This window comes from Ranitomeya imitator, chromosome 1 (assembly GCF_032444005.1).
Source record: "Ranitomeya imitator isolate aRanImi1 chromosome 1, aRanImi1.pri, whole genome shotgun sequence".
In the NCBI taxonomy this organism is placed as follows: Eukaryota; Metazoa; Chordata; class Amphibia; order Anura; family Dendrobatidae; genus Ranitomeya; species Ranitomeya imitator.
In genome coordinates, this window is record NC_091282.1 from 487,507,156 (window position 1) to 487,526,170 (window position 19,015).

The following is a 19,015-nucleotide window of genomic DNA, read 5'->3' on the forward strand; positions in this document are numbered from 1 at the left end:
ATTTGTTTATTTTCATAGATCTTTTCCTTATTATTACTTTTGTCAGATTCAAGTTATTTCTGTGACCATCGTGAGTTTTTCTGTCATTAAAGGAAGGGTACCAACAAGACCAAAGAGCTTTATAAGGATGTCAGGTACACAATCATAGACCTGCACAAACCTGGAATGGGCTACAAAACCATATATAAGATGCTGGGTGAGAAGGCGACAACTGTTGGTGCAATAGTAAGAAAATGGAAGAAATACAAAATGACTGTCAATTGACATCGATCTGGGTCACCATGCAAAATCTCACCTCAGGGGGTATCCTTGATCATGAGAAAGGTAAGAGACCAGCCTAAAACTACACGGGGGAATGTGTTAATGATCTCAAGGCAGCTGGGACCACAGTCACCAAAATAACCATTAGTAACACATTACGTCATAAAGGTTTAAAATCCTGCAGTGCCCGCAAGGTCTCCCTGCTCAAGAAGGCACATGTGCAGGCCCATCTGAAGTTTGCCAAAGAACACCTGGATGATTCTGTGAGTGACTAGGAGAAGGTGCTGTGGTCAGATAAGACAATAATTGAGGTCTTTGGCATTAACTCAACTCGCCGTGTTTGGAGGAAGAGAAATGCTGCCTATGACCCAAAGAACACCATCCCCACTGTCAAGCATGGAGATGGACACATTATGTTTTGGGGATATTTCTCTGCTAAGGGTACAGGACTACTTCACCGCATCAAGTGGGCAATGGATGGAGCCATGTACCATAAAATCCTGAGTGACAACCTTCTTACCTCCGCTAGGACATTAAAAATGGGTCATGGCTGGGTCTTCCAGCAAGACAATGATCCAAAACATACTGCCAAGGCAACAAAGGACTAGCTCAAAAAGAAGCATATTAAGGTCATGGAGTGGCCTAACCAGTCTCCAGACACTAATCCCATAGAAAAATTATGGAGGGAGTTGAAGCTCCGAGTTGCCAAGCGACAGCCTCAAAATCTTAATTTAGAGATTATCTGCAAAAGAGGATGGGACCAAAATTCCTCCTGACATGTGCGCAAACCTCATCATCAACTACAAACATTTTCTGACTGCTGTGCTTGCCAACAAGGGTTTTGCTAGAGGGATCAAATATTATTTCTCACAAATACATTTATATAATTTATACAATGTAATTTTCTGGATTTTATTTTTTATATTCTATCTCTCAATGTTAAAATTAACCTACAAACTTACAAAATCAGCAAGGGATCAAGTACTTATTTCCCCAACTGTATAACACAGTCAACATAAAAATAGCATTATTGGTTGGTTGATCACCTGTCAGAGATCCCATATCTATCTACACTTCATAAAAAATACACTGCGAAGACCAAGAAAAAACATGCTGGCATGCAGGAAACCTTAAGGTTGGCGATACTTATTAGATGAAAAATAACTAGTTTAACCCAAACAATTGTCCATCGGGAAAAAACTTAACAAGGAGCAATTGTTTTAGCCAACCAATCATAGACCGTCATCTTCTGAAATAAAGTTTGCCATGTTTCCAACTTTTTTTGTGCAAAAAAATGCACTCATCCATAAATGAAATTTCATTGATAAAATATTCCTTAAAAGTTTGTTAATCACCGGGTATAAATTAAAGCACCACTCCTGCGTTTTTGTCTTTTTTTGCAGCACTGGAGTTGCGCTGCTTCTAATGAAACGCCCCTGTACTTAGTCTTATACTTATCAGCCAGTGTTTTCATCTTTTATCGTTGCCGTTGCGGTCAGTATCCAGCAGTTTGTGACCTGCTGGATGGCTCCAGTGTTTGCTGGAGTTAGCTGGAGGTCACTTTTCAATGCAAATCTATGAGAGCGTTGTTCTGACTTTCATTGAGAGCTTGTGACTGTTACGTCTGACTTCTAGGCATACAGAAATTGTGGTTACAAGATGGCAGCACGGGACCGGAGCAGTGGCTGGAAGAGGTACAGATGGTGGTTGGAAAGTATAATATTAGGTGCTAGGATCTTACATTAGTAGCACCACTCCAGCACTACAATAAAAAAACAATGCTGGAGTTGTGCTTTAATATGTATGGCCAAGTTAAATGACTGTAACAGGCAATATAGGCTAAAATGTATGGTATGTTACTGGTATGATTGTTCAACCAGTAACATACCAATGAGTATGATAGCCTTTAAGGTTGCCAAAAACATTTGAAAGAAGGAGGTTGATGGCAGAAGAACCGTCTAATATACAATTGTTTAGTGACTGATCATTTCACCGACGTCGCCATACACATTTTATTCCATATTGCCAGTTACAGTTTAGTTGGTTACGCAGGCCACACATATTCAATGCCAATCTTTCTGGAAAATTATCAGAATGCCCTGAAAACAGGATCTCAGATAGATCAGCGATGATGATCATTTACTGTTATATTTCACCCAATCAACAATCATTTTGATTGAAGTTGTCTCTTTTGTTCACCTTTATACTAATGTGTATGCCTACCTTAAGATGGAAAAATCTTTCCTCTGACTTCTTTCCAACTTATGTGTCCTTGGTCATCTAAAATTATCATTTGTGGTTAAGTTTTAGACAAATATCTGTTATGGCTTAAAGTAACCATTTTCAGTCATTTTAGTTTAATTTGTATAGGTTCCTTAACACAATGTTATTTTATAGTATGTAAAAGTTGAAAAGTTTACTATAGATGTCTAACAAGAAAATGGCACTTTGCTTGTAATATGCACTGTAATATGTCAACTGTATTCATACAGTTGACATGTAATGTAATATTTGGGGTTCAAGAGAGGCCTGGATGTCTTCTTGGAGCAGAACAATATTGTATCATACAATTAGGTTCTGTAGAAGGACGTAGATCTGGGGATTTATTATGATGGAATATAGGCTGAACTGGATGGACAAATGTCTTTTTTCGGCCTTACTAACTATGTTACTATGTTACTATTCCTCATTCATTGAATATTTTACTTCTCATTCACAGATTAAACAGAGATAAGATCCTTCATCACACTCCTACATCATAAGAAAACTTCAATACTAAAGTGAAGAGAAATAAATACTTTTAATTCTAACGGGAAACACAAGACTGGTATAATTTACATTATATATAGCAACTGTATTGGAGTCTAAAACAAATTGAAGATTGGCCATTTTATGAGCTAAGCCAATGCTTTTGAGTAAAGTCAAGAAAACTCTTTGCCATAGCACAATTAGTGATGTCACATATTTTGGGCAGATGTAGTGTATGGATTTAACTGATGTGTGAAAACGTTCATATATTCGTTTATGAACTTCTAGGTTAAAAGAGGATGGTTCTCTCTTGAGCATCCTTATTTCCTGTTTAGTGTGAAGAGAGGTCACAAAGACCATCCCTTATTCTGGAGGACGTGTTCTGTCCTTTAGTAGGCTGCAGACAGACATCAATTTTTCAGGTACAAGTTCTATCGATGTTTTTAATTTGCAGAATTTTTACCTACTATAATCTATGGGGCTGTCTACTTGTCCATGTTTCTTTATGGAACTAGATGTCCTCACAAAAACAAAGAGACAGGTTCGAATTTGATCCGGCTCACAGATCAAACTCGCCAATGACAGTTTATGTTCTTGAAAAAATTAGACAGCACTTGGATGGCATCCATGTTCTGTCAGACTGATAGGAGAAGTTGGAGAAACCTCCATGCATATGACAAAAACTGATACAATTTTGGTCATAATAGCTGACACACTGATCAAACAATGATCAAAATTTGATCTAATTTGATCCATGAAAATTTGATGCATGAAAATTGATTATTTTTTAACAATAACCAAAAGTCTACACTGGCGCTACTAGTATACTATAAAATAGTCAACGTGAAGCAGAAGAGCAATGCTCAATTCACCAAGAGAAAGTTCTAATCTACTGCACATAATTATCTTTTGTATAAACCCAATGGTTCCTGTGCTAGATACAGTACAGACCAAAAGTTTGGAGACACCTTCTCATTTAAAGATTTTTCTGTATTTTCATGACTATGAAAATTGAACATTCACACTGAAGGCATCAAAACTATGAATTAACACATGTGGAATTATATACTTAACAAAAAAGTGTAAAACAACTGAAAATATGTCTTATATTCTAGGTTCTTCAAAGTAGCCACCTTTTGCTTTGATGACTGCTTTGCACACTCTTGGCATTCTCTTGATGAGCTTCAAGAGGTAGTCACCAGGAATGGTTTTCAATTCACAGGTGTGCCGTCAGGTATAATAAGTGGGATTTCTTGCCTTATAAATGGGGTTGGGACCATCAGTTGTGTTGTGCAGAAGTCTAGTGGATACAAAGCTGATAGTCCTACTGAATAGACTGTTAGAATTTGTGTTATGGCAAGAAAAAAGCAGCTAAGTAAAGAAAAACGAGTGGCCATCATTACTTTAAGAAATGATGGTCAGTCAGTCAATAAAATTGGGCAAACTTTGAAAGTGTCCCCAAGTGCAGTGGCAAAAACCATCAATCGCTACAAAGAAACTGGCTCACATGAGGACCGCCCCAGGAAAGGAAGACCAAGAGTCACCAGCTAAGTAAGCAGCTAAGTAAGGAAACACGAGTGACCATCATTACTTTAAGAAATGAAGGTCAGTCAGTCGGAAAAATTGGGCAAATTTTGAAAGTGTTCCCAAGTGCAGTGGCAAAAACCATCAAGCGCTACAAAGAAACTGGCACACATGAGGACCGCCCCAGGAAAGGAAGACCAAGAGTCACCTCTGCTTCTGAAGAAAAGTTTATCCGAGTCACTAGCCTCAGAAATGGCAGGTTAACAGCAGCTCAGATTAGAGACCACGTCAATGCCACACAGAGTTCTAGCAGCAGACACATCTCTACAACAACTGTTAAGAGGACACTTTGTGCAGCAGGCCTCCATTGTAAAATAGCTGCTAGGAAACCACTGCTAAGGACAGGCAACAAGCAGAAGAGACTTTTTGGGCTAAAGAACACAAGGAATGGACATTAGACCAGTGGAAATCTGTGCTTTGGTCTGATGAGTTCAAATTTGAGATCTTTGGTTCCAACCACCATGTCTTTGTGCGACGCAGAAAAGGTGAACGGATGGACTCTACATGCCTGGTTCCCACCATGAAGCATGGAGGAGGAGGTGTGATGGTGCGGGGGTGCTTTGCTGGTGACACTGTTGGGAATTTATTCAAAATTGAAGGCATACTGAACCAGCATGGCTACCACAGCATCTTGCAGCGGCATGCTATTCCATTTGGTTTGCGTTTAGTTGGACCATCATTTATTTTTCAACAGGAAAATGACCCCAAACACACTTCCAGGCTGTGTAAAGGTTATTTTACCAAGAAGGATAGTGATGGGGTGCTACGCCAGATGACCTGGCCTCCACAGTCACCAGACCAAAACCCAATCGAGATGGTTTGGGGTGAGCTGGACAGCAGAGTTAAGGCAAAAGGGCCAACAAGTGCTAACCATATCTGGGAACTCCATCAAGATTGTTGGAAGACCATTCCCGGTGACTACCTCTTGAAGCTCATCAAGAGAATGCCAAGAGTGTGCAAAGCAGTCATCAAAGCAAAAGGTGGCTACTTTGAAGAACCTAGAATATAAGACATAATTTCAGGTGTTTCACACTTTTTTGTTAAGTATATATTTCCATATGTGTTAATTCATAGTTTAATGCCTTCAGTGTGAATGTACAATTTTCAAAGTCATGAAAATACAGAAAAATCTTTAAATGAGAAAGTGTGTCCAAACTTTTGGTTTGTACTGTATATAGGTAAAAACAGCCTCAAAAGTAATGATATCCTCTTATTATACAGTCTCAATAAGTTGATGTCCCCTGTCCAGTATATAGTACCCATATATCTGTATATAACCAAGCATTTTTTCTTAAAACAAAGGATATTTTATGTAAAGGATAGTGTGCATCTCAGTTATGCATTGAATTGTGGAACGCATGTTGACCATGCTTCACAATGTAGAGTTTTTGTGAAGATGAGAGACAGTATGGGAAGTTGCCACTGGCCAGGTCGCTTTCCACAGAATATCCCTTGTTTCAAGAAAACCTGACTATATACATATATACAGTGGGAACGGAAAATATTCAGACTCCTTTAAATTTTTCACTCTTTGTTTCATTGCAGCCATTTGGTAAATTCAAAAAAGTTCATTTTTTTCAAATTAATGTACACTCTGCACCCCACATTGACTGAAAAAAATGTAGACATTTTTGCAAATTTTTAAAAAAAGAAAAACTGAAATATCACATGGCCATAAGTATTCAGACCCTTTGCTCAGACACTCATATTTAAGTCACATGCTGTCCATTTCCTTGTGATCCTCCTTGAGATTGTTCTACTCCTTCATCGGAGCCCAGCTGTGTTTAATTAAACTGATATGACTTGATTTGGAAAGCCACACACCTGTCTATATGAGACCTCACAGCTCACAGTGCATGTCAGACCAAATGAGAATCATGAGGTCAAAGGAACTGGCCAAGGAGCTCAGAGACAGAATTGTGGCAAGGCACAGATCTGGCCAATGTTAAAAAAGAATTTCTGCAGTATTCAAGATCCCTAAGAGCTTAAATCGAAGAAGTTTGGAGCCAACACAAGTCTTCCTAGACTTGGCCGTCTAGCCAAACTGAGCAATCGTGGGAGAAGAGCCTTGATAAGAGAGGTAAAGAGGAAACCCAAGATCACTGTGGCAGAGCTCCAGAGATGCAGTAGGAAGATGGGAGAAAGTTCCACAAAGTCAACTATCACTGCAGCCCTCCACCAGTTGAGCCTTTATGGCAGAGTGGCCAGACTGAATCCTCTCCTCAGTGCAAGACATATGAGAGCCCTCATAGAGTTGGCTAAAAAACACATGAAGGACTCCCAGACTATGAGAAATGAGATTCTCTGGTCTGATGAGACAAAGATAGACCTTTTAGGTGATATGTGTGGAGAAATCCAGGCACTGCTCATCACCTGCCCAATACAATCCCAACAGTGAAACATGGTGGTGGTAGCATCATGCTATTGGGGTGTTTTTCAGCTGCATTGACAGGACGATTGGTTGTCATTGAAGGAAACATGAATGCGGCCAAGTACAGAGATATCGTGGATGAAACCTCTTCCAGAGTGCTCTGGACCTCACCTTCCAACAAGACAATGGCACACAGCTAAAATAATAAATGAGTGGCCTCAGAACAACTCTGTGACCATTCTTAACTGGCCCAGCCAGAGCCCTGACCTAGACCCAGTTGAGAATCTCCGGAGAGACCTGAAAATGTCCACCAACGTTCACCATCCAACCTGACGGAACTGGAGAGGATATTCAAGGAAGAATGGCAGAGTATCCCCAAATCCAGGTGTGAAAAACTTCATGCATCGTTCCCAAGAAGACTCATGGCTGTACTAGCTCAAAAGGGTGCTTCTACTCAATACTGACCAAAGTGTCTGAATACTTATGACCATGTGATATTGCAGGTTTTCTTTTTTAATAAATTTGCAAAAATGTCTACATTTCTGTTTTTTTCAGTCTAGATGGGGTAGAGAGTGAACATTAATGAGAAAAAAATGAACTTCTTTGAATTTACCAAATGGATGCAATGAAACAAAGTGTAAAAATTTAAAGGGGTCTGAATAATTCCCTCTTACCAAACTCTCCCCTCTTCAATCTGTCCTGAATGTTGCAGCCAGGATCATATTCCTCACCAATTGTTATACCAATGCCTCTACCTTGTGCCAGTCATTACACTGGTTACCTATATACTCCAGAATCCAGTACAAAACTATTACCCTCATTCACAAAGCACTCCATGGCTCAGTACCACTCTACATCTCATCTCCTCCCTGGTCTCAGTCTACCACCCTACCCGTGCTCTCCGTCCTGCTAATGACCTGAGGTTAACATCCTCAATAATCAGAACCTCCCACTCCCGTCTCCAAGACTTTTCACGTGCTTCGCCAATTCTTTGGAATGCACTACCCATGTTAATATGATTAATCCCCAATCCCCAGTTTTAAGCGTGCCCTAAAAACGCATTTCTTCAGATTGGCCTACTGCCTCAGCGCATTAACCTAACTATCCCCGTGTGGCCCATTCAAAAACGTATCCATAATCAGGTTCCTCGTATCATGTTGTCATACACTTTATGGAGTTAATAGCCCTCTGTGTCTGTACTGTTACATATTTAGGCTGTTAACTGGTTCATGCAGCATTACATGAACACCTGATCCTTACACTATGGCTGGTCCGAACAACGAAGGCAATTGTTACCATCTACCTCTCGTGTCTCCCCTTTTTCCTCATATTTTATAGCTTGTGAGCAGGGCCCTCAGTCCTCTTGGTATCTGTTTTGAACTGTGATTATTGTTATGCTGTAATGTCTATTGTCTGTACAAATCCACTCTATAATTGTAAAGTGCTGCGGAATATGTTGGCGCTATATAAATAAAATTATTATTAATACTTTCCGTACCCACTGTAAGTATACTATATGCTGGACATTGGAACATAGTAAACTATTGGAATCCATAATCAGGTTGGTGGACTTTTGAGACTCTTAGTTGTTTATACCTATATGGGTATCACTGGAACTATTGGAACTGTTGGGTATATACAAAAGATATTTATATGGTCACTATGTGCAATGGATTTTAAGTTTCTTGATCAATTTTTTACATATGCGATAAATCACCGACGTCTGAATGAGGCCTTATTAGAAAAAAAAAGATTAATTTAAATGGGCAACGTGTAATTCTGAATTTCCTTTATAGTGGCTCTAGAGGGAAACTGAATTGTTGCTGCTAGATTTGCTCACATTGTGCAGCAGATAGCGGATGGTCTCATCTGGAAGTTAAGGCCACGTGCACACACTGAGTATTTGGCGAGTTTTTTACCTCAGTGTTTGTAAGGAAAAACCAAGAGTGGAACAGTCAGAGGAAAAGTATAATAGAAACACATCACGATTTCTGCATTTTTTACCATCTCGTGGTTTTCGCTTACAAATACTGAGGTAAAAAACTCACCAAATACTCAATGTGAGCACGTGGTCTCATTGGGAGCGGAGAGACTTTACAACCCATTTATAGTCAAGGGCACTTGTGACAAGAAGAAATTGTCTAAAGTTGGAGAGTGCCGTTACCAGCATATGGATGACATAATGGTTAAAAATTAGCGCTACAGTGCGTAATTGTAAAAACCCTACTGCCGTTTACCTAATGGTTAAGAGGTAACGAACAACCACTCTTAACTTTGCATCCAACGTGTGGGACCACTGTTTCCACTTTCAGAATAGAAAAACCTGTGGTTAAATGAAATTTGTGGAGCGTTACCGGCCTGATGTGTGAAGTTATAAGTGTGTAATATATTACACCTCATATTTTTCTTCTCTGGTTCATGTATTACATCTCCTCAGTAGTCTTAAGTGAATACTTCAATTCAGAAATATATTCCTATAAATCATTCAAAATCCCTGAAATTCAACTCTGGAGAACATGTTATGCGGTTTTGCTGCCATGTTTTATTTGGTTGCAAGGCTCCAAGTTAGGTTTGCCTGCTTTGAATTCTTCTGTCCTCCATTTTCTGGTAGAACTTCAGCATGACTGAAGTTACCTCATTCAGACCATGACTTCCTATAGCAACTATAAAAATCCACTTCCTCTAAAATAAAAAAAACATTAAAGTGGCCTTTTTAAAATGAACATTGAGAGCAGAAATGCTGAAGGAAACTGCCTCCTGGAAGGTTCTCCTGAAAATACAACATGCCATTTAGCTGAACACTGCATTTCTAGGTCACCTCAGACAGTTGTGAGAAGATGGTGGCCAGAAGGAGGAAGCTCCATAGTGAGCAGCCTTGTGTTATAAAGTCTGAACAGAAACCAGACTGCTAATGGAGGATAGTGAAGGCTAGGTAGATCTTCAGCTTCTCAAGAGACTGACTGAGGAGAGGACTTTAATGGGGGAACAGCAGGTTTAGCTGCTTCCTTTCTCCTTCAGGCAGGTTCTCCAGCTGAACAACAACCTCTTCCTTCCCTCATAGGCAAGATATTTCAAGCCTTCCATGTCAACAGTGCTCATGAGGGAGGGGTGCCAGGAGACCTCTTTATATGCATGAGGAGGGGTTGAGGTACACTGAGTCCAAACCATGCAGCTGAGAAAGAGGTCACTGTCATGTTGGCCACCTAGCCAACCCCCCGCTGGGTCTGTCACCAGCTACCTCCACATAGTCACAAGTGCAAGCAAACATCACCTCACTCCATAAGTTCATTTTAATCTCCACCACATGGGGGTGGTTGGGTACAGGAGGGGGTCAATTAATGAATTCATTAATTAGCCGCCCTTCTTCTCCTCCTCCTTCCACCACCACCACCTCCTTTCTTCTCCAGACAGCACACCACCCCTCTCCAGCCACCCCAAACCGCAGATCCTAAGGAACTGCTCCAGGATTCTCCTGCTAGACATGACAGATATTAGGAGGACACACACAATAGCAATTAGGGAGAAGATGACTTGCATGGCACTTACACAGCTCTCTGGACGGGGCTGCTCCAGCCTCTGGTTGTCCTAGGTGGAGAGATGGTGGCTCTCTCCTCTTCTTGCAGCTTCTCAGCAATGGAGGATTGCCATCTTCCTTGCTTGATTTCTCCTCCTCTCTCCTTCACTGGCTGCTGCTGCTTCTCTGCAGCTGCAGATGACCTGAAAGATCCGTCTCTCTCACTGAGTGTGTATGTGCGTATGTGTCTCTGCCTCTCTCTGAATAATGAGCAACCAGAAGGGAGAGGGAGAGTGAGAGAAGACAATCTCCTACCACACAAAACGCCAGAGCACCAGGGGGTGCACAAAGTCTTTCTACATGTCTCCTATCTCTGCTAGAAATATTCAGCAGAGCAGGGCTGAGATGAAAGGACTAAGCTTGGGGGAAGGGTGGAGGAGAAAAAAAACTTTTCTTTCTGTGAAGTGCTTAGAATGCAGGAGACATCTGCACCATGGAGGAAAAAAAGGAACATTTTGAGATGTAATGGACTGTGCTGAAGAAACATGGGGTGGGACTTCATTCACTGCTGTAATGTGACCTTCCATACAGTCCTGAAATGAGAGCTATCTGGAGCTTTGGCAGCTTGCTTTTATATTGATGAGTGGAAAAGGCTTGATGTATCTGAGGTCAAAGTATGCAGCAATGCTCAGCCTTTCTTCTCGCTGAAGAACACTGTTTTCTGTAACCTTGCAATCCGCACGCATTCTAGTCTATTGAATATGCCACCATTTAGAAGATATGATTATGAGGATGACAATGGTCTTCTGGTAGTTCCAAACCACAGCCAATATCCTTCATTTTTTTTTTAGCTTTCCACTCATCCAGAGTCATTCTATATAATGTAGCATGCAGAAATCTGGAGTGCAATACTCTAGATAATTGTCCACTATCATTATTCAGGAGGAGGAGGATGATGATGATCATGGTCTTTTGTTAGCTAACAGACCTAACCCCACCCAATATCATTAAAATTCTGGTTTCACTGTGGTAAACACCAATGTTTCTTCTCATCCAAAGTATATTGTAGCAGTACAATAACATACTCTTGGAAATTTGCCACCATCCTGCATAATTCTAGGGAAGATATGATTATGAGGATGATAATGGTCTTCTGATATCTTCCAACCCCACACAATATCCTAAAAATTCTAGGTTCACTATAGTAAACTCCAAAATTCAAACTCATCCAAAGTCATATTCTGTATAATGTAGCATGCAGAAATCTGAAGTGCAATAATACAGTCTTGAGAACTTGCTTCCATCTTGCAAAATTCTGGAGAAGATGATGAGGAAGACGATGATGATAATGGTCATTTGGTGGCTAACAGGTCTAAACTCCACCAAATATCTTTAAAATTCTGATTATATTGTAGTGAACCCCAAATTTCCTAAACTATAGGATGTTGAAATCTAAAGTGCCCTTTGCAGTTTTTTTTTGTCAAAGAATCTTCTAAACTTGCAAGGAATAAGTTGGTAATCAGTTTTTGAACACATTTGTTTTAAGAATAGAAATTCAAGATAACCATTTATTAACCGGATTGTCACTTATTCAAGAATAGGAAATGAAGCTATCCAGTGTAAGGGTTCCTCCTATATGGACTCCTGTGAGCTTTCCACTATCTAACATTACGCTGGAGAATATATGAAGATGATGCTCTTATGGCAGATAATGTCACTTTAAGCCAAAACCCATTCCTAAACTTGGAAATGTATTGAGTTTTTACCCCATAACATTTATATTTAATAGAGTGTTGCATGCTGATGGCATCTACCTATTCTCATTCCATATTGCTTCAACAAGACAGTTAAAGTGTGAGGATTGCATCCTGTTTGGCGATCACCATAGTCAAACAGCTACAATGGTACTTAAAAGTTTGTGAACCCTTCAGAATGTTCTGTATATTTGCATAAATTTGACATAAAGCTACATCAAATTTTCACTCAAGTCTTAAAAGTCGATAAAGAGAAAAACTCAAACAAATGACTTAAAAATATTAGACTGTCATTTTTTTAATAAGGGAACTGGTCTAATATTACACATCTATGAGTGGAAAAAAGTATGTGAACCTCTAGGATTATAAGATAATTCAAAGGTGAAATTAGAGTCTGGTGTTTTCAATCATGAGATGAAAATCAGTTGTGAATGGGCAACCAATTTTATTTAAAGAACAGGGATCTTATCAAAGTCTGATCTTCACAGCACATTTTAATGGAAGTGTATGACGGCACAATAATTTCTGAGGAACTCAGAAGACGAGTTGCTGATGCTCATCATTATGGGAAAGGTTTCAAAGTCATGCCTAAAAAGTTTGGACAAAGCCAATCCATAGTCAGAAATTTTGTATAAAAATGGAGGAAATTCTGGAACTTTATTAATCTATCCAAAAGTGTTTGACCACTACAAGAACAAGGCTAATGATAGTCCTCAAGGTGAAGAAGCAACCAAAGTAAACCTCTGAGTAACTAATGGCCTCTATCACTTTAGTTAATGTTTATTAGTCCATGGTCAGGAGTACACTGAGCAACGATGGTGTCCATGGCAGGATTATAATGAGAAAGCCATTGCTCTACAAAAGAACATTACTGCTTGTCTGCAGATAACTTGGATAATCCAGAAGGATCAATCAATGATCAATGTGTTGGGTTTATGGATAAGACCATAATAGAGCTTTTAGTTTAAATGAGAATCTTTATGTTTGAAGAAAGAAAAGCAAAGTATTACAGTATAAAAACCTCATATCATCTGTGAAGCACAGTCTTGGTCAGGGTTGGACTGGCCCACCAGAGAACCAGAGAATCCTCCGGTGGGCCCTGGCTTCTCATTCAGGAGAGTTCATAGTGCAAACTTTGCAGCTGCTATGGGGCTCTTCAGTGGGGGAGAAAGGTGGGCCCTTAAATCAAATCCTCTGGTGGGCCCAGTGTTCTTCAGTCTGACACTGGTCTTGGTAATATCATAGTTTGGGCCTGTTTTTCTCCATCTGGGCTAGGACACCTTGTCATCATTGATGGAATAATGAGGTCTGAATTATATATAGTTGTGCTCAAAAGTTTACATACCCCATCAGAATTGTTTCTTTCTTGTTTTTTTTTCAGGGAATATGAATGATAACACCAAAACTTTTTCTCCACTCATGGTTAGTGGTTGGGTGAAGCCATTTATTGTCAAACTACTGTGTTTTCTCTTTCAAAATCATAATTACAACCCAAAACATCCAAATTACACTGATCAAAACTCACGTACCCCATTTCTTAATACTGTGTATTGCCCCTTCTAACATCAATGACAGCTTGAAGTCTTTTGTGGTAGTTGTGGCTGAGGTTCTTTATTTTCTCAGATGGTAAAGCTACCCACTCTTCTTGGCAAAAATCCTCCAGTTCCTGTAAACTCCTGGGCTGTCTAGCATGAACTGTGTGCTTGGGATCTCCCCAGAGTGGCTCAATGATATTGAGGTCTGGAGACTGAGATGCCAACTCCAGAACCTTCACTTTGCTCTGCTGTAGTCAATTAGAGGTCAACTTGGCCTTGTGTTTTGGATTGTTGACATGTTGGAACATCCAAGTACATCCCATGCTCAGCTTCTGGGCTGATGAGTGCAAATTTGCCTCCAATATTTGCTGATTACTTACTGCATTTATCTTTCCTTCAACTTTGACCAAATTTCCTGTGCCTTAGTAGCTCACACATCCCCAAAGCATCAGCTATCCACCTCCATGCTTTACAGTAGGAATGGTATTCCTTTCATCATTGGCCTTGTTGACCTCTCTCCACATGTAACTTATATGGTTGTGGTCAAAAAGTTCAAGTTGGTCTCATCACTCCAAATTACTTTGTTCCAGAAGCTTTGAGGCTTATCTCTGTGCTGTTTTGTGTATTGTAGGTGAGATACTTTGTGGCATTTGCGCAGTAATGGCTTTCTTCTGGTGACTTGACCATGCAGCCCATTTTTCTTCAAGTGAATCCTTATTGTACATCTTGAAACAGCCACATCGCAAGTTTTCAGAGAGTCCTGTATTTCAGCTGATGTTATTTGTTGGTCTTTCTTTGCATCCCAAACAATTTTCCTGGCAGTTGTGGACGACATCTTTGTTTGTCTAACTCACAATGGTTTTGTTTTTACAGAGCCCCTGATTTTCCATTTGTTAATCACAGTTTGAACGCTGCTGACTGGCATTATCAATTCCTTGGATATCTTTTTGTATCCCTTTCCCGTTTAAAACAGTTTAACTACCTTTTCCCGTAGATCCATTGACAATTCCTTTGCTTTCCTCATGACTCTCAATCCAGAAATGTCAGTGGCTGGATATTCAAGAGTCTGTCTGGATCCAAGAAACTCACTCAGCTCTTATGCACACACACTGATTACAAGCAAACAGGTCACAGGTGAGGTTGTTACCTTTAGTAGTTATTCAGTCCCATTTGTGTCAGCTTCTGTGCATGTTATCAGGCCCAAATCACCAGGGTACATGAACTTTTGATCAGGGTCATTTGGATGTTTTAGGTTGTCATTATGATTTAAAAAGAGAAAACACAGTAGTTTGACAATAAATGGCTTCACCCAACCACTAATCATGAGTGTAGAAAAAGTTTTGGTTTTATCATTCATATTCTCTGAAAAAAGGCCAAGAAGGCAAAAATTCTGCCGGGGTATGTAAACTTTTGAGCACAACTGTAAGTAAATTCTAAAGGGAAATGTCAGGGCATCTGTCTATGAACTGAATCTCAATAGAAAATGGATCATGCAGCAAGACACTGACCCAAAGCACTCAAGTCGCTTTACAAAAAAAAATGTTAACATTTTAAATGGCCAAGTCAAGGTCCCCACTTTTGCAAAGGGAAAAGTACAATATTTTAACTATGGAAATCATAGATGCAATAGACATGTTAATGATATACAAAGTTGGGAACAACATTTTCAAATCATTTTGATATATTTTGTAGTGAGCATATACAGAAATACATGCACTTACTGTACATGTCAAGGCATGCTATCAATGGGGATTTTAATGGTTACCAGAAGAATGTTCTTCCGCACTGAAGTCTATTCAGAATCAAAGTAAAGGAATATTCTTGGCCCTACAGGCTTGCATTTTTAGGCTCCCCCTGACCTTAAACAGCACAGTAGCTTGAGTAAGCAAATCATCAAGCTCTGCTGCTGGCAGTTCCCTTTGTAATTTTTATCCAATGATGTCCCATAAGTGCTCGATTGGAGGCAATATATTGGTAGCATATTTAGGTCATGCAGGCTGCTCAAAGTAGTATGAGCAACATGCGCCTTAACTTTGTTCTGTTGAAAAATGGCTCTTGGGACACTTGGAGATATGGCCGTACCACTAGTTTCTCAACTGATCCATGCTATACTTCAAGTGAAATTGGAGGTCATATATTAAGTGCCAGACATAAAACAGTATCTACACAAACCATCAAAAGGCATTTTCATTGCATTCGGCTACAAGCCAGATGTTCACATACAGATATCCCATTGACCTCATGCCATTGCTTTCAAAGGCTACCATGGTGAGAAGCAAGATAGCAATAGAGACAGTAATGGATGTCAGTCCGGTGTCAGTCAGTGATTAGTTCCATTTCTGTCTTTGATGTAGTGAAATCCAGAGACTTGTCTGGAGACCACATGGGCAACACCATGAAGAGGTCTTCATGAGGGAACATCACAATGGTTCTACTCCTGGTATTACGGTATGGAGTGCCATAATGTACAGTAGCAAGACCCCTCTAGTCTTTGTTCCAGGTACATCAATAGCTTGACATTAGATTTTGTCATGGAACTAGTGGTATGGCCATTTAAAAAAGTGTCCCTGGAAAAATTTTGCAAAATGCCAATGACTGGAAGCTGGTTGCTCGTGATACTCTGAGCAGACTATGTTGCCTAAACACGCTACCAAGGCCTGCAGCATCTCCGAACTTTTCTCCAGTCAAGCACATCTAAAATGTTACTGGTCAGCAATTGTGAAGGGAGTTGCCAGCAGCGGGTCTTGATGATTTACATTGCAAATGAAATTCAGCATAGCAGAACATTACTCCAACAACTATTAATAACTTTAGTGATAGCATGACAAGGCATGCATGTGTGTGTATTTCTACATGTGGCACTCATTCTCGGTACTAAATAAATCGAGATGTCTCATTTTCATCATTTGCATAACATTAACATGTCTGTCGATCCTTTGATTTCCATATTTCTACAACTTTTCCTTCTAGGTGTTGCAGTGTTGAGGAGTGTATAAGTATTTTAAAAATTCTCATAGTGTACCTGTAATGTTTGGCTTTATCCTCCTTTGCCAGTGGAACTGTCCTCCTGTAGTTTCATGGCATATGTCAATCTTGCTCAGTTTAGGCTGCCTGTCTTCTAAAGTTGCACACTTCCTCATCCTCCTGTGCATATACAGGACAGCTCTCTGTGACTTCTTCAAGGAACTGCCCATGTGCTGTACACTCAACTGATTTCTGAGCTGGCTACAACCTTATCTCAATTGTGCTTTGTTGAGAAAGGAAACCGTGAATATGCTTTTTCACGTTCTGATTTTCTAGCTGGCAGCCAGTACCAACTGTGTTTTGCTTGTAGCCATGAAATCAGTGGAGCTGTACTCCCAATCAGCTCAGAGTGCAGCATAGTATCTTTGGAGCGAGCAATACAAGTGAAATGCTATTTTTTGCTTAGATAGTAATGCTATCCAAGTCTATAAAACTCTAATAAGTCTATTCAAAATCAAAATAGAGGAATATACTTAGCCCACCATGCTTGCATTTCTACACCCCCCCTGATTTTAAACAGGACAGTGGTTTGACATCACCTATCAAGCATAAAATAAAATAATTCAGCATGTTTGTTGGTGAAAAGTATGGATGCTTTTTATTTCACATGTGCAGTAGTGGAAATGCCTTAAAATTATCATGATTCCTCTCCCCAGCATGTCATGGGCACAGTGTGGTGAATGACAGCTCAGTCATCCAATCAGGTGCAGGGGTAAGCTGAGCTGTGTGTTTGTTGATAGACAGCTCCATCATTCAATCTGGTGCAGGGGTGTGCTGAGCTGTCAGTACTTTGATTGACAGCTCAGCTATCCAATCAGAGAGTGGGTGGTGCTGTGCTTCTTACATGCTCTCCCTATTTCTAATAAATTTCTTGCTACTTAGCTCAATTCTCACTTAAGAGCTAAGATCTCTGCCAATCGTAGAATGTGCTTGGTGTTGCTGTTTGCCTGGTTTTCAGTTCTCTGTTCATTTTTCTGCCTGACTTTGGACCAAGTTCTGACTCTCTTCTCGTTCAACCCCTTCGCTTAGATCCACTATTCTCCTGGTATTCTGACTGTGGACTCTGACCTAACTTTGCCTTTATCTTTTTCCTTTTGCTTATTACATCCTGGTATCTGAACATTTGACTATCCTTCCTCACGACTTGAGCATCAACAGTGACTAGCATTACAGTACGATTGGTAGTATACTTTTTTTCCTGCCACCAGTGGATCCAAGTAGTACACTCTCTGATCAGGTGGCAAATATGACCCAGATGCCCCAGTATCTGGCCAGGGAGCACCAGAAGCTAGATTCCTCACAGTCCCAGCTACATGGTCAATTTTCTAGTACCAAGGGTGCTTCTCAAATCTCTCCACTACTAGCTGTAGTTATAACTTTTGTACCCTCTGATGGACAGTTGGTCTCTCCTAAACCAATGGTGGCACTTCCGGATAAATGTTCAGGGGAGAAAGACCAGTTTACAGTTTTTAGGGAGAGTTGAGATTATATAGGGAGATTATATTTTACTTTATGATCCCGGCCTTTAGGGGATAAGAGTTAGTGGGTGGGAATAATTATGTCCCTGCTGCAGGAGGGAGACTTGGGCATTTTCCTTCTGTTGATGCATTTTTTGACACCTTAGGGATGATCTATGTTGAGCCTGAGAGGGTCTAGATTGCAGCGGCAAGGATCATGAACCTGACCCAAGGGGACAGCACTGCTGATGACTATAGTTCCAAGGTCTGGCAATGGTCCTCTGAAGTGCTGTGGAATGATTCAGCACTCCGTTGCCAGTTCCACAAAGGTATTTCTGATACACTTGAGGACACTATGGCATTGCATACTCCACCTTTCTCCTTGGGGGAGGGCATGACCCAGGCCATTCATATGGATCAAAGAATTCGAGAGAGACGTGGAGAGCGAGAGAGGGTTTTGGTCTTTCCTCCTGAGTCCATCCACTTACCTGAAGCACAGGTTGGAGTTGCCAGCCCTTGGGCCATTGAAAGGAGATGTTGACGTGATCTCAAACTTTGGTCATGCTGGACATGGCCTTCAGGACTGTGAAGCACGCCCACAAGCAAGAAAGTCAACCAAGCTGTTGGGAAACATCTAAGTCTTGGTGATTATCAAGGAGATCACCCAGGCTTCTAGGTACCCTTTACTCCTCAGACAAGATACTGTAAAACGTGGGGCTACTTTTTAAAAATCAATGGTTATCTGCATTAGTTTTCATTGACTGTGG

The 19,015-nt window shown here is 40.4% G+C and overlaps 1 protein-coding gene across 2 annotated transcripts in view; it reads right to left on the bottom strand.

Annotated features, from left to right (window-relative positions):
• ZNF462 (zinc finger protein 462) overlaps positions 1-10,835 on the bottom strand; it is a 182,113-nt gene extending 171,278 nt beyond the window's left edge. For both annotated transcript variants that reach the window (XM_069765764.1, XM_069765781.1), the window contains exon 1: positions 10,511-10,835. The gene's annotated coding sequence lies outside the window, so the exon portion shown is untranslated. The remainder of the gene's footprint in view (positions 1-10,510) is intronic.
• Positions 10,836-19,015: the final 8,180 nt, after the last annotated feature.